The following is a 10,914-nucleotide window of genomic DNA, read 5'->3' on the forward strand; positions in this document are numbered from 1 at the left end:
TAGTGCAAGGAATTGAAAAACTACCCGGGTCCTTTAATTTAGGTGGTACATTAATTTGCGAAAGAGCATTACATTCTTCCACAAAAGCAACATTACCATCATCACGAAAATTTCTCTTACGATTTAAAATATCTTTCATAAATTTAGCGTAAGAGGGTACCTGGGTAATTAAATCAGTGAAAGGAACCATTACCTCGAGATTCTGGACCATCTCCAGAAACTTACCAAACTTACGCTCCAGCTTAGTAGTCTTCAAACGCTCCGGATACGGGACTGCAACACTGGCCGTAGGATCAGCAACCTTCGGCTTTCGTAAGCTTAAAACCTCCGTCAAATCATCAATAAGTGTAGAATCATGCACATTAGTTGACGGAATTGCGTCTTTGCATCGAAGACCCGATCGATCGCGTCAAGCATGGTCGATCGACCAACTAAGCTGGGCATGAGCAGTTCTGCTCGAATTAATTTCGTCAGGTGACTCAGTCGATCGACTGACAATGTTGGTCGATCGACTGCTTGTGCTGGGTGCGAATAGTTTCTGATCAGAAACTTTTTTATCTGACGCTTCAGTCAATCGACTGACAATGTTGGTCGATCGACCAGAAGTACTGGTAGTTGAGCTCGTTTTTGTACCAGAAATTAAACTAGCCTCTTCATCATTTTCCGAGTCTCCTCTTGGCTTTTCTGGGCCTTCATAAGAGAGGCCACTTCTGAGATTAATGGCGTTAATCGTTTCAATTGGCCCTTCACATTTGTTTGAAGAATTTTCGACTTGCTTAGCCTCTATATTCTCCAACTGCTTCACAAAATTCTTTGAGGACTCAATCCCGGCTGCTTCCATATTCGCCACTTGAATCAAAAGAGTTTGGACCATTTCTCTCAACTCCGCGGTCTCATCTGAATTATGGATAGGAATTTCAACTCTTTCCTGGGAAGCTTCAGAGGCCTCGAGCCTCTCAAGACGGGCAGTTATAGAAGTAATGAGTGTCACGACGGTACTCATTTCATCACTTTGCTTCCGTGAATTCCCACGTGAACTCCCAAACTCGGCTCTATGGACCGCCATCTCCTCAATAGTGTTCCAACCTCTATTCTGACCGGTATTGTTTTGAAACCTAGCATTCGCAGCTGCGTCTAGGATGACCTTGTAATCATCATATAAAGCATTGTAGAATAAGTTGCAAAGATACCACTGCTGGAAGCCATGGTGAGGGACAGCTCGGACCAAACTTTTGAAACGTCCCCATGCTTCACAAAAAATCCTCATCAACTCCATGCTGGAAGCTTGTGATTTTGTTTCTCAAGGCGTCAATCTTTGAAAGTGGGAAGTACTTCTTGTAGAAGGCTAATGCTAGAGATGTCCAATCCGTGACTCCAGCTGCTACCCTATCAAGGTAGCGGTACCAATCTCGCGCCGAATCCTTCAAGGAGTATAAGAACATCAACCCCTTTACTTCATCCTAAGTCACCCCAGCTGGTATAGGTATGGAATGACAGTAGTCTGTGAAAATTTCCATATGCTTCAAGGGGTCCTCATCTGGAAGACCAGCAAACTGATTTCGCTACACTAAATCGATATAAGAGGAACGAAATTCGAAGTTACCCGTAGTAGGGGTAGGTAACTGGTGCCCCTTTGGAAGATGGTGTTCCTTTGGCTGAAGATTATCATATATTGTAGCCATATTCGCAGAACTGAGAGTACTCAAGCCTTCCTCTCAAAAACCTGTCTTCTAACTGTGCAAAAGCAAAACTAGAAGCAAAGGTAAGCAACGACCTCAAGGAACCAAAGTTCCTTGAAACAAGAAAAATAAACTAAAAATAAAGCAAACAGAATTACACCGTCTCCCCGGCAACGGCGCCAAAATTTGATACCGTCGTTTTGTATCAAAATTAAATTTATAATTCCAAACTAAAACTATAGCTAGTGATAGTAACGGTCGAACCACAGAGAGACAAGGTTGATTTTGTTTCCTATTTTTCAGTCTATAGAAGTAATAATTAAAAGGGGGGTTTTGAAATTGGTTGATTCTAAAGATTAAATACTGGAAATGAAATTTCTCAACAGGATAAAAAGAAGATCGGGAACTTCGGATCACCACGGCTAAGGTCAGGTTAATAAGGTAGCAGAGGTCCTATAAAACGGTCTCAGGGAATAAGAACAAGCCTTTCGATCTATGCTCAAATTAACCTTACGGTCTACTAATTCCCAAAAATTTCTCAAAGCTTTCGCTCAAAGGAAATTCCAATCTAATGATAAATTAAATTACTAATCTTTCAATCTAGTAAAAGGATTTATCAAAAGACAACAAGATCGATGTAGAAGAATTCATGCTAACCAAATAATCCCAATTTACGCCATGGCTCACCTTGTTCCCAATCAATAAAATTAGCTAAATATATTTAAAACTATAACTATTGCAAAATTGATAGCAAGGAATAAATTTGACATGATTAAATTGAACTAAGGACAAAAGGTAAGAACTAATTGCTGAAATTAAATTGATAAAAACAAGAATCGAAATAACAAGAGATTAAGGAAGAAAGGAATTGCATAAAAACTTACTAATTAAAACGATGAACCAAGTAATCGAATTCGAGGTTTTCCCGTCTTCCAAGCTAGATCTAAAAACGGAGTTTTTCATTTATGAAAAGCATGACCTAATAATTTCTCCGTTCTACTGATTAAAAAGATGCCAAAAGTTAATTACAAGTTGGGCTTTTAAAAGTCTTAAACGAAAAATCAATATCAGCTCGCAGACTGGTCGATCGACCGGTCAGCATGGTCGATCGACTGGTGATAGCAATCCAGTAGCGTCTGATGTACTTCATTGGTCGATCGACTGTGAAGCATAGTCGATCGACTGGGCTGAGCTGCGTACTGACTTCTTTTCCTTTTCCAATCAGCTCTTCACTCCTTTGCACGCATCCCAAGGTGGATGAATCCAAACTCCCTTCTTCAAGGCTTCCCTAAAGTTGCCCCCGGAGGACGGTTTAGGCTTGATTTAGCTTACTTCCATTCATTCCTACAATAAATCATAGAAAATGCAAAGTAAACCGTTTCGGGAGAAATAGTAGCCTTAAGCTAACAATTATGCATGGAAATACGTGCCAAAATTGCAAATAAAGTGTATAGAAGATGCATGTATCACATCAGTTGAGAGTTAAGGAGGAGGATGTACCTAAAACTAACTGCCTTTTGGACGAGGTATGGGCATTACGAGTTTGTGGTTATGCCTTTTGGTTTGACTAATGCACCTGCAGTATTTATGGATTTGATGAATAGAGTGTTTAGACCTTACCTTGATCAGATTGTAATAGTCTTTATTGATGATATATTGGTGTACTCTAAGAACAAGGAGGAGCTTGCGAAGCATTTAAGGATTGTTTTGCAGACCTTGATGGAGAATGATTTATATGCTAAGTTGAGCAAGTGTGAGTTTTGGTTGGATAAAGTATCACTTTTGGGACACGTAGTTTCAAAGGAGGGAGTGTCGGTTGATCCAGGGAAGATCGAAGCAGTGTCTAATTGGGAGAAACCAAAGAACGTGGCGGATGTGCGAAGTTTTCTGGAATTAGCTGGCTAATACAGAAGGTTTGTGAAGGATTTCTCTAAATTAGCTAAGCCTTTGACTGCGTTGATGAGAAAGGAGAATAGGTTTAAGTGAGATGAGAGTTGTTAAATGGCTTTTCTAACCTTGAAGGAGCGTTTGACCACAGCACCTATATTAGCTTTACCAGAAGGGAGTGAAGATTTTGAGGTGTATACCGATGCTTCGAAAAACGGATTGGGGTGTGTGCTAATGCAAAGAGGGAAAGTAATCGCCTATGCTTTAAGACAATTGAGACCGTATGAAGAGAATTATCCAACGCATAATCTTGAGCTTGGAGCGGTCGTGTTTGCTCTTAAGTTGTAGAGGCATTATTTATATGGAGCTACTTTTAAAGTATTTTCTGATCATAAGAGCCTTAAGTATATTTACACTCAGAAGGAACTTATTATGAGACAAAGGAGGTGGATAGAACTGATTGGTGATTATGATATGGAAATAGTTTACCATGAGGGAAAGGCTAATGTAGTAGCAGATGCTTTGAGTAGGAAGTCGGTTCATGCCTTATGTTTAGCTATGTCGCGGGTTAAGTTACAAGATGAATTAAGAGAAATGAGAATTTGTGTAATAAGGAAAGGGGATTCAGTTGGAGATTTGACGGTTGAACCAGAACTGTATGCGGAAATCCGAGAGAAACAGATAGGAGATCCGAAGTTGGAAAAGTGGCGTGCGGCCATAGAGGAGGGCGTGCCATCCCGATTTGTGGTAGAGATAGATGGTGGTCTGAGATTCGATAGAAGGTGGTGTGTACCTGATGACAAGGAATTGAAAAGAAAGATTTTGACTGAAACACATTCTACGCCATATTCTGTGCATCCTGGAGGAGATAAGCTGTATAAGGATTTGAAGAAAACGTTTTGGTGGCCAGGAATGAAAAATGAAGTTGCTGAGTTTCTTTCTAGATGTCTGGTTTGCCAAAGGGTAAAAGGTGAGCATAAAAGACCACAAGGGAAAGTACAATCTTTGGATGTACCTGAATGGAAGTGGGAGAGTATTTATATGGATTTTATTGTTGGTTTTCCTCATACTCAGAAAAGGAATAATATAATTTGGGTGATAGTAGATCGTTTGACTAAGATAACGCACTTTATTTCAATGAAGGATAATTGGAGGAAGGCTGAGTTAGCTAGAGCATATGTTAAGAATATCGTGAAGTTACACGGAATTCCTAAGAATATCGTTTCTGACCGTGATTCGAGGTTTATTTCTTAGTTTTGGCAAGAATTGCAAGAGTGTATATATGGGTACGATTTTGAAAATGAGCACTACATTTCATCCAGCTAGTGATGGACAGACGGAGAGAACTATTCAGACTTTAGAGGACATGTTGAGAGCTTGTGTTTTGGAATTTGGAGGATCATGGGATGAAAGGTTGGATTTAATAGAACTTTCTTATAACAATAGTTATCATGTTAGTATTAGTATGGCACCATTTGAAGCTTTGTATGGGAGGAAGTGTAGGAGTCCAGTTTGTTGGGACGATGTCACTGAAGCCGTGACATTGGGTTCTAAATTGATTCAGTAGATGATTAAACAAGTACATGTGATCAGAGAAAAGATGAGAGCTGCACAAGATCGACAAAAGAGTTATGCAGACCTGAAGAGGAGTGATATTGAGTTTGCCGTAGGAGACAAGGTGTTGTTAAAAGTATCACCAATGAAGGCAGTGATGAGATTTGGTAAGAGTGGAAAGTTGAGTCAGAAGTACGTTGGACCTTATGAGATTTTAGATAGAATTGGTGAAGTGGCATATCGTCTTGCACTTCCACCAGCTTTGGCAAAAGTTCATAATGTTTTTCATGTTTCACAATTAATAAAGTATGTGAGTGACCCTACTCATGTGTTAGAAGTTGAGACAGTCGAATTGGATGAGAATTTGTCTTATGAGGAGGTGGCTAAGGAGATTTTAGACAGAAAGGTGCGGAAAACTAGAAATAGTGAGGTTGTTTTGGTGAAAGTTTTATGGTCTAATCATAATGTAGAGGAAGCTACATGGGAGGTTGAGGATGAGATAAAAGAGAAGTATCCTCATTTTTTTGCATAAGGTATGATAGTTACGAGGACGTAACTCTTTTTTTACGGGGGTAGGATATAACACCGCGTTAATTTGTGATCATTTATATTAGTAATTTATCCAAATGTGTGTTCGTTCATAAATTGTTTGGATTGGTTGAGTATTAAGGAGCGGTAAACTTCAGGACGAAGTTCTTTTTAAGGAGGGAAGACTATAATACTCCGTATTTTATTTAATAGTTTATATTTATATTTATGTGAATAGTCGTAAGTAAATAATAAAGATGAATAAATATTAAGTGGAATAAATAATAAGTTGTAGTCGTAAAAGAAAAGAAGTTAAATAAAATAAGCAAATAAGACGGAGTGGGGACCACGGGTTGAACCATGTGTGAGGAGCCGTGTAGGGCCGCAGTGAGACCAAGGAAGGAAGGTGGTATTTGGTTTGGGTGTTATCTATGCTTTAAGATATTTTCATTATTTTATTATTAAAAGGACTTTCCTAGAACCTTCCTACTTCTCCTACCAACTATTATAAATACCAACCATATGCCTCACAATCATAAGTATTCTTCTTCTAAAACTCAAATACAATTGCGAGGAGAGCTTTTGTGAGACAACTTTAAGACGGAGTTTTTCACCTTGTAATAATTAATTGTGGCAAGATATCTAATCATCTAATATCAACTGTTTACATTTGACCTTGATCCGTATTATGGCCATTGACTGTTGACCGAGCCGTGGAGGCTGTTGACCGGCGGGTTGACCACCGTCGGTTTGGCCGTGTGATTGGGGGATTGTTTGTGGCGTTTTGTGGGATTTGTTTTGGGTAGTTTACATCTTAAATTTATTAATAAAATTAGTTAATAATTATACATAATTCAATTATTGTTTAGGTGGGGAATTTGTTGAAGGGGCTTTTTGATTAATTGCTTAATTGAGAAGATTTGCTAAGAGGTAGGTTAACTACTCAAGTTTACTATATTGGTAATTGGAGAATTGTTGAAAGATGGATTATTGTTGTAATTGTTGTCTTGAACACATCGTCATAATTGTTGTCTTGAGCATATTGATATCAATGTTGTCTTGTGATCATATTATTATATTGTTGGTTGGTTCTTTGTTGTTGATTGGTCGTGAAAGCGATTGGCATTGAGATTGGCAATTCTATTGAGATTATTTGGTCGGTCAGGTAGGGAATGTCCAAGTGCCGTGGTCCTGTACGTATGATGGGCGGACATGCATGGTGGCGTGAGGAGTGGGCCATGGTCCTGAGCAGTACACCGTGTGTGGTGTCGGATTTGAATTCACCGAATGGTGCGTGTGTGTGGCACGGTCAAGCTGTGTGTGTCTGAGCACGACAGTCGTGGTTTGGATCGTTGATTGTATTGCAGGCTAACGTATTATCATTATTGTTATTGTTGTTTGGTTATCGTACGAAACCTCGTGGTTGACTGTGTATTCGTGAACACCTGTGATGAACCATAATGGGGAGCAGATTGATTTTCAGGTTAGCTTGTGAGAAGTGCTGGATGCTTAGAGGGGAGCTTTGGGACGAGATCACTTGAGTCTAGAGATCGCCTTAATTAGTATTCAGACACTATTTATTTAATTTCGCTGTAGTTTAAAGTACTTAATAATATTTATTTATCAAGTTGGATATTTGTAATAAACCTTTTGAGGCACTTTAATAATATATCGTCTTAAAGTACTTTTTTATTGTTTGTCTTTTATACTTACTAACTCGGGCAACTGAGATGGTGACACCTTTATTTATTTGGGAATGTCTTGCTAAAGGCTCTTAAATAAATGGGGGTGTTACAATAGTACTAATCAACTACGGTTTCAAGCAAAACCGTAGTGTGTTTGGAAACAAAATATAACGGTTTTTCTTATACCGTGTTTATTACTTTCCAATAAACAAGACCTTGCATGTGTTGTATTATTCACACATATATACTCTGAGCTTCCCCTCCCACACATAATATCCCCAAACATTGAGCTTCCCCTCAACCACCAGTCTACCCCATCGCCGTCACAGTCATCGTCATCATCGTTATTGATACGTGCATATTCTATACACTTTATTTGAGGTTTTGGCACGTATTTCCATGCTTAATCGGTGGCTTAAGGCTGCTATTTCTCCCGAAACGGTTTACTTTGCATTTTCTATGATTTATTGTAGGAATGCGTGGAAGTAGGCTAAATCAAGCCAAGTTCGTCCTCCGGAAGCGAGTTTGAGGAAGCTAAGAGGAAGGAGAGCTCATTCACTCACCTTGAGATGCGTGCAAGGAGTGAAGACTCATTTTGGAAGCATCAAGGAGCCACTGCACAGCACGCTTGGTCGATCGACTAGGTCTTTCAGTCGATCGACCACTGGAGCTCAGACAGGAGCCACTGTTCCACAGTTGATCGATCGATCGATGCGGACGATCGATCGACCTTATTGCGGCTGATGTTTAATTTTCCGTGTTAGACTTTTAAAAGCCCAACTTGTAATTAACTTTGGGTATCTTTTATCAGTTGAACGCAACAACTTTTAGGGTATGTAATTTTATTCTGGAAAAACTTAGTTTTGGATCTAGCTTGAGACGGAGACCTTGATTTCGGATGTTTGGTTCTTGATATTCAATTAGTAAGCCTTTAATGCAATTATTCTTTCCTTTATTCTTCCTTGTTAATTTAATTCTTGTTTTCTTCAATTAATTTCAGTAATTGATTTCTCTCCTTTGTTCTAGTTAAATTCCATCATGTTGAATTCATTCTTTATTGTTAATTTAATAATTAGTGTAGTCATGATTATGCGTAGGTAATTCCTTTGATTGGGAATGAGGTGAGCCATGGTATTGAAGTAGGATAGTTGTGTAGCATGAGTTCTTCCGTGTTGGTCTTGTTATCTTTTGATGGATTTCTTTGCTAGGTCGAAAGATTGGTAATTTAATTTGTCACTAGACTTAGAATTTCTCTTGAGTGAAAACTTTGATAAATTCTTGGGAATTATTAGACCGCGAGGTTATTCGAGTGTTGATCGAAAGATTAGCTTATCTTCCCTGAGACCGTATTAAAAGATCTCCGCTGCTTGACTGACCTGTTATGTGCCATGGTGAACCGAAGTTCCCGATCCCCTTTTTATCTTGTTAAGAATATACATTTTTGCAATTAGCCTGTTAGCCAATCAACTTCAAAACCCCCCATTTAATTGTTACTTCTATAGACTGAAAATTAGCAAACAAAATCAACCTTGTCTCTCTGTGGTTCGACCCTTACTATCACTAGCTATAGTTTTAGTTTGGAATTATAAATTTAATTTTGGTACTAAACGACGGTATCAAATTTTGGCGCCGTTGCCGGGGAGACGGTGTAATTCTGTTTGCTTTATTTTAGTTTATTTTCCTTGTCTCAGGGAACTTTTGTTCCTTGAGGCCGTTGCTTACCTTTGCTTCTAGTTTTGCTTTTGCACAGTTAGAAGACAGGTTTTTGAGAGGAAGACTTGAGTACTCTCATTTTGGAAGTTATGGCTACGATATATGATAATTTTCAGCCAAAGGAGCACCACCTTCCAAAGGGGCAACAGTTACCTACCCCTTCTACCGGTAAATTCGAGTTTCGTTCCTCTTATATTGATTTAGTGGAACGGAATCAGTTCGCGGGTCTACCAGATGAAGACCCCTTGAAACATATGGAAATTTTCACGGACTATTGCTGTTCAATACCTATACCGGAGGGGGTAACTCAAGATGAAGTAAAGGGGTTTATGTTCTTATACTCCTTGAAGGACTCGGCGCGAGATTGGTATCGCTACCTCGATAGAGTAGCAGTTGGAGTCACTGATTGGACATCTTTAGCACTAGCCTTCTACAAGAAGTACTTCCCGCCTTCGAAGACTGATGCCTTGAAGAGTAAAATCACGAGTTTTCAGCAAGGAGCCGACGAAGATTTTTGTGAAGCATGGGGACGTTTTAAAAGTTTGGTCCGAGCTGTCCCCCATCATGGTTTCCAGCAATGGTATCTTTGCAATCTATTTTACAATGCTTTATATGATGATTACAAAGTTATTTTGGATGCAGCTGCTAATGGTAGGTTCCAAAATAATACCGGTCAAAGTAAAGGTTGGAACACCATTGAGGAGATGGCAGTCCATAAAGCTGAATTTGGAAGTTCACGTGGTAAGTCACGAAAGCAAAGTGAAGACATGACTGCTGTTGTGTCACTTATAACTTCCATTTCTACCCGTCTTGAGAAACTCGAGACTTCTGAAGCTTCCAAAGGGAAAGTCGAAGTTCCTATTCAAAACTCAGATGAGATCGAGAAGTTAAGAGAGATGGTCCAACTCCTTTTGGTTCAAGTGGCGAATATGGAAGCAGCCGGGATTGAGTCCTCACAGAATTTTGTGAAACAATTGGAGAATATGGAGGCCAAGCAAGCCGCTAATTCTTCAATTAAATGTGAAGGGCCGGTTGAGACGATCAATGCCATAAATCTCAGAAGTGGTCTTTCCTATGAAAGTCCCGACAAGCCAAAGGAAGACTTGGGAAGTGATGAAGAAGCTCGTTTGAATTTTGATGCAAAAACGAGTCTGAATGCCAGTAATTCAAGTCGATCGACCAACACTCCCTGTCGATCGACTGAATTGTCAGATAAAATAGTTTCTGGTCAGAAACTATTCACTCCTTGCACATCCAGTCGATCGACCAACCTCATCAGTCGATCGACTGAAATACCTGATGACGCGTTAATTCGTCGAACTGTTCCTCACTCACTTGGTCGATCGACCACCCATACCAGTCGATCGACTGGATCTCCAGAGCAGGATGCAAATCCGTCAACTAGTTTGCATGATCCATCACTTATTGATGATTTGACGGGGGTTTTAAACCTACGAAAGCCGATGGTTATTGATCCTACGGCCAGTGTTGCAGTCCCATTTCCGGAGCGCTTGAAGGCTACTAAGCTGGAGCGTAAATTTGGTAAGTTTCTGGAGATGGTCCAGAACCTCGAGGTAACAGTTCCTTTCACTGATTTAATTACCCAGGTACCCTCTTACGCTAAATTTATGAAAGATATTTTGAATCGTAAGAGAAATTTTCGTGATGATGGTAATGTTGCGTTTGTGGAGGAATGTAATGTTCTTTCACAAGTTAATGTGCCACCTAAATTAAAGGACCCGGGTAGTTTTTCAATTCCTTGCACTATAGGTAACCACGTAATTGGAAAGGCCCTTTGTGACTTAGGAACCAGCGTTAGTGTCATGCCGTATTTTGTTTGCGAAAGGTTAAACATTGGTAGACTTAAG

General features: G+C 39.6%; 2 non-coding genes across 2 annotated transcripts; one reads left to right on the forward strand and one right to left on the reverse strand.

Moving 5' to 3' along the window:
* The first annotated feature begins 1,199 nt into the window (after positions 1-1,199).
* On the forward strand, positions 1,200-1,309 carry LOC141625394 (small nucleolar RNA R71). The gene has a single exon (XR_012535178.1). It is a non-coding gene; the product is annotated as a small nucleolar RNA R71 (small nucleolar RNA).
* An 8,199-nt stretch (positions 1,310-9,508) lies between these two features.
* On the reverse strand, positions 9,509-9,617 carry LOC141625635 (small nucleolar RNA R71). The gene has a single exon (XR_012535403.1). It is a non-coding gene; the product is annotated as a small nucleolar RNA R71 (small nucleolar RNA).
* Between the last annotated feature and the right edge of the window lie 1,297 nt (positions 9,618-10,914).

This window comes from Silene latifolia, chromosome X, assembly GCF_048544455.1.
Source record: "Silene latifolia isolate original U9 population chromosome X, ASM4854445v1, whole genome shotgun sequence".
Lineage (NCBI taxonomy): Eukaryota > Viridiplantae > Streptophyta > Magnoliopsida > Caryophyllales > Caryophyllaceae > Silene > Silene latifolia.